The 5213-nt window shown below is 49.9% G+C and overlaps 1 pseudogene; it reads left to right on the forward strand.

Annotated features, from left to right (window-relative positions):
* The window catches only part of LOC107298453, a 30990-nt pseudogene that overhangs the window by 15875 nt on the left and 9902 nt on the right, over window positions 1-5213 (forward strand).

The following is a 5213-nucleotide window of genomic DNA, read 5'->3' on the forward strand; positions in this document are numbered from 1 at the left end:
ACAATTTCAGTGGTGAACTACTAAACAACAGGTACTCGAGGTACGACGGATTATTTAGTGACCGTTCAAAGTTACAACACCTCCCAAAAGCTCTATATAACCGTGATTCGAAGATAAGAATTTTTCAAAAGTTATCCCATCATTCGCACTTTTGAATGACTGGGCAGATTCAAAACTTTGCAGAGCCCACCTATCCCTCTGTCCCCCCATCCTTGCTCTGCCAGATCCCCAAAGGCATGGGCCTGCTTTTCCCCCCTGTCCCACCCCTCACAATGCCTTGTTTACCTTCCGGTTTACCTGCCTTGCACTTTTTTTGCACATGCTTGTAACTTGTATAGTTTTATCATAACCTTGTGATATAGAAGCTTTCTGCTTTAGCAGAAATTGTATGGTTGAAATTCTCCCTTTTCGCCACAGTCTCATTTGATTCGGGACTGTAAGGACCCACTTCAGTCTACATCTTAAGAAAGCAGAACTCTTGGAAACGGTCTCTTCCAACAGGAACTTTTCTTAAAAGAAACTGATAGCAGGCATCATAGACAGGATCCGAGGGGTTCCCGTATACATCGATGTTTTAAAGTGTCCCTAAGCAAACTCCTCCCCACGTTCCTTCCAGCTGTCTCAGGCCAGCCATTCTCTAGGTGTTAAACCCATGAAAGAGAACATCAAACCGGCTCCAGGATCATCCACCAGCTCTTCAGAGTTTATCTTGCCTACGGAGAAATAAACCAGATTCCGGAGGTTTGTGTCTTTTCACACACACCCTTTTTTTTAGTTGCCCCGTAAGGAAGAGAGGTTCAGAGGGAAATAGGATGAGAGTCAAATAGTTCCATTTTAATGGTTAGTAGAGGCGAATAAACAAAAGGTTACTTTTTCGTGAATGGAGGAAGTGAAAGTAATAAAACCCGCATGCATTATCTCCCCTCCCCCTTGGGAGTATGGCAGGACCCAGGAAAGGGTAAGAATTGGTTTTAGATTAGAGGAGAGAGATAGAAAGGAAATATAACTGGATCCTGACAGTGACACTTTTTCCCATGCAAACGTCCTTTTTTAAAAAAATTTATTGAACACAGAAAGAAAAAGAAATTAAAAACATTGAACATGATATATCGTCTTTGACATATATCTTCGTCTTGTCAATCATACTGTACATTTAAATAGGTATTATTTATATATATACACAACTGTACATTCCTAGTATCTTAATCTATTTATATCTCTTCTGTTGACTCCATTCTTTTTTCCCTCCATTTGTAAAATTTATTCCAAATGAGATAATATTCTATTTCTTCCTGGTTTTTTAATTCTTTAGTCATCTTATCCAATTCTGCGCAAGACATAATTTTCCTTATTAATGCATCCCCACTAGGCACTTCAGTTGCTTTCCAATTTTGAGCAAACAGGATTCTTGCCGCCGTTATCATGTCTATGATTAAGTATGTATCACCTTTATGTTTTTTCCTAATATTCCTAATAATAACGTCTCTGGTTTGTATTGAATCAAACGTTCTTTTAATGCAATGCTCATTTTCAAGGTTTATGCTTAATATTATGGGATGTTGCTGTCCGTGTCTCTTACATCACAGCTTTTCACAGATTGTACCACAATATTTGAGGACCACCAGTGCTTAGCAAGGTATCAAAAAATTGATGACTAAAAAAAGGGGGGGGGAATTTTGGGATTTACTGACTGGATTCATTAGTTGTTATAGAAATGGCTAGTTAATAATCGGACCTGGATATCTCCGAGACCGCCTTCTGCCGCAGGTTACCTCCCATCGGCCGGTACGCTCCCACAGAGCGGGTCTCCTCAGGGTGCCGTCAGCCAGACAGTGCCGGCTGGCGACCCCCAGGGGGAGGGCCTTCTCGGTGGGAGCTCCCACCCTCTGGAACGAACTACCCCCAGAGATCCGGGTGATCCCGGATCTCCCCTCCTTCCGCCGCGCCCTAAAGACATGGCTTTTCCAACAAGCGGGTCTGGCCTAGGGAATTTTAGCGGGGNCCCCAGGCAGAGTTTGGCTTTTCAAGGAAAGAAAATGGCACTGTTGTATTTTTGGTTTACCCTAAAGTTACATTCAGTCTGCTAAAGTGTTGCAAACTCAGAAGATAACTTTGGGAATCGTTGAACTCAGAATAAAACCTCTCACTCCACTGAAGAACGTTCTGGCCTGGAAATGCTCAGCTGGTTCCTAATCCAACCTTTGTTAGGGCCAAAGACGTCAGAGTGGGGTTCGCTCTATGAAAAAGCATAACAAATATTGCAAAAGTAAAAGATGGGTTTGACTATACATGGATGTAGTCCCAGTCCTGGCACTCAGGGCTGGGAGTCCCAAGCTGGCAGAGGGGCCCCAAGAGACCCCAGGAACCAACTCCGAGCTCTCTCTGCCCAGAGGAAGGCAGTGCCAGGAAGGGCCAAGATCCTGTGCAGAAATTTCAATCTCTCCGGCCTGCGATGGAAGACACAAGATTGAGGAAGCAACATACGTGCAACCCTCGGGGGGTGAGGTGAGGTGGGGTGGATGGATTCTCCTCTGAAAGCAATGCCTAAAAAGGGGGAGCAGCATTAGATATTATAGGGCACCCCAAATCTACCCCAGTCCGAAGCCCCCCAAGAGGCTGGGAAAGGTGGTCCATTTCTGGCACTGTCTCCTCTCCTTCACCCTCCCACCCCCCCGTTTCCTCCTTCCTCTTTGGCAAGGTAGAACGGGGGGGGGACGGGACCTGAAGAAATACATTTGGGAAAAGCGTTATTTGAATAAAAATATTTGAAGTCAAACAACAATAATAATAGAGTTGAAAGGGGACTTGGTGGCCATCTAGTCCATCCATATGCTCATGCAGGAGACCCTATTTAAGGGTAGGCAACCTTGGCTCTTTTATGACTTGTGAACTTCAACTCCCAGAAATCCTGAGTCTTCATGGCTGGTTCAGGACTTCTGGGAGTCAAAGTCCACGAGTCATAAAAGAGCCAAGGCTGCCTATCCCAGCCCTAGATCGCTTCAGACAAATGGCTGTCAGTCTCTTCTTTAAAACCTCCAGTGTTGGAGCATTCACAGCTTCTGGAGGCAGGTAGTTCCACGGGTTAACAGTTCTCCCTGTCAGGAGATTCCTCCTTCCTTCCCCGGCCAGTCTCCCTCCGTCTCTGCTCCTCCCGCCTTCAGGGGGGGCTTCGGGGAAGAGCTGGGCCCCCTCCTCTTCGGGGCGGCCCCCCCCAGATATGGGAAAGGCTCCTCTCACCTCCCCCCGCCCTTCTCCTCCCCTGCTCCCACCCCTCCCCGGGAGACGGGCTGCTGGGGGCCGCGGGGGGAGCCTGGCTGGAGCCCCCCAGGAGGAAGAAGGCAGGAAGCGCCCCCCCCAGCTCTCCCCCGCCCTGCCCAGGGAGAGACCCCCAGTATGGGGAGGGGGGAGGGGGGCCCTCAGCTCCGCCGGCCTGGATGCGGGGGGGGGCGAGGGGGGGAGGAGACTTCCAGGGGAGCCCCTCGCCCCACCTCCTTGCCGAAGGGAAGCTTCGCTACTGCGCAGGCGCCACCTGGCGGATTAGAGGAAGCAGGACGCCGATTGGTCGCTCTGGGCAGGGCAGCGATTGGCAGGAGAACTCCTCGGGGCGGTCCATCCAAAGGAAAGAGGAAGAGCAGCCAGGAACAGACCTCGCAGCGAAGTCTCGCCTCCACTTCCGGGAACAAATAGAACTGAAGCGCCCTAATTGATTCATCCACGGGCGGACTCGGACCCAGGTAGGGCGCAAGGGATGCTGGGAGTTGCAGTGCCAGAGGGTCTCTGGCGGAAAAGGGAGGGAGGGAGGGAGGAGGCCGAGGCCTGGTCTGGCGGGACGGGCGCTGGGAGGGAGGCCGAGTCCGTCTTGTTCTTGCCGTGGAAATGCTGATGAGAGGCGGAGGCTTCGGCCTTCCTCCCCGGGCGGAGATGGGACTCCCCTCCGGGGAAGGGACGAAGCCGTGACCCTCCTCTCCTCCTCCCCCTTCGCCCCTGCAGGAGGACGGGCGAGCCCGGCGGAGGAAGGAAGGAAGGAGGCGCCGCCCGAGAGGAGAGGAGGCCCCGCGGAGCAGCCCCGGGAGGAGACGGCGGGGGAGGCCCGGCAGGGATGAGCCGAAGGGGACTCCGGGAAAGGAGGCCGCCTGGAGAGAGAAGCGGGGAGCAGGAAACGGGCGGAGACCCCGAGACGGGCCTGGAGGGCGGAGAGTCCTTCAGAAGAGGCGGAAGACCCGGGAATCCCCAGAGAATCCAGAAGGGAGGAGAGAAATATCAGTGCCCGGAATGTGGAAAATCCTTCAAAGCAAATGGAGATCTTAAAAACCATCGAAGAATCCACACTGGAGAGAAACCTTATGAATGCTTTGAGTGTGGAAAGAGCTTTAGTGATAGGAGCACCTTTTATGTTCATCAAAGGATCCACACAGGAGAAAAACCGCATAAATGCCTAGAATGTGGAAAGAGTTTCAGTCGGAGGGACAGCCTTTATAGACATCAAAGGATCCACACTGGAGAGAAACCTTATGGATGCTCGGAGTGTGGAAAGAGCTTCAGTCTGAGGGGAAGACTTTATGAACATCAAAGGATCCACTCAGGAGAGAAACCATTTAAATGCCTGGAGTGTGGAAAGAGCTTCAGTCAGAGGGGCACCCTTTATAGACATCAAAGGATCCACACTGGAGAGAAACCATTTAAATGCCTGGAGTGCGGAAAGAGCTTCAGTCAGAGGGGAAACCTTTATAAACATCTAAAAATCCACACTGGAGAGAAACAGCAGAAGTGCCTGGAGTGTGGAAAGAGCTTCAGGAAGACGGGACACCTTTATATACATCAAAGGGTCCACACTGAAGAGAAACCATTTAAATGCCTGGAGTGTGGAAAGAGCTTCAGGAAGACGGGACACCTTTATATACATCAAAGGGTCCACACTGAAGGGAAACCATTTAAATGCCTGGAGTGTGGAAAGAGCTTCAGTCAGAGCAGGACCCTTTATAAACATGAAAGAATCCACACTGAAGAGAAACCATTTAAATGCCTGGAGTGTGGAAAGAGCTTTACTCTGGGTGAACAGCTCTATAGACATCAATGGATTCACAGAGAAGAAAAACCATATGAATGCCTGGAGTGTGGAAAGAGCTTCAGTCAGAGGAGAGCCCTTTATAGACATCAAAAGATCCACACTGGAGAGAAACAGCATAAGTGCCTGGAGTGTGGAAAGAGCTTCA

Source organism: Protobothrops mucrosquamatus, unplaced genomic scaffold (assembly GCF_001527695.2).
Source record: "Protobothrops mucrosquamatus isolate PMUCROS unplaced genomic scaffold, P.Mucros_1.0 scaffold3988, whole genome shotgun sequence".
Classification (NCBI taxonomy): Eukaryota; Metazoa; Chordata; class Lepidosauria; order Squamata; family Viperidae; genus Protobothrops; species Protobothrops mucrosquamatus.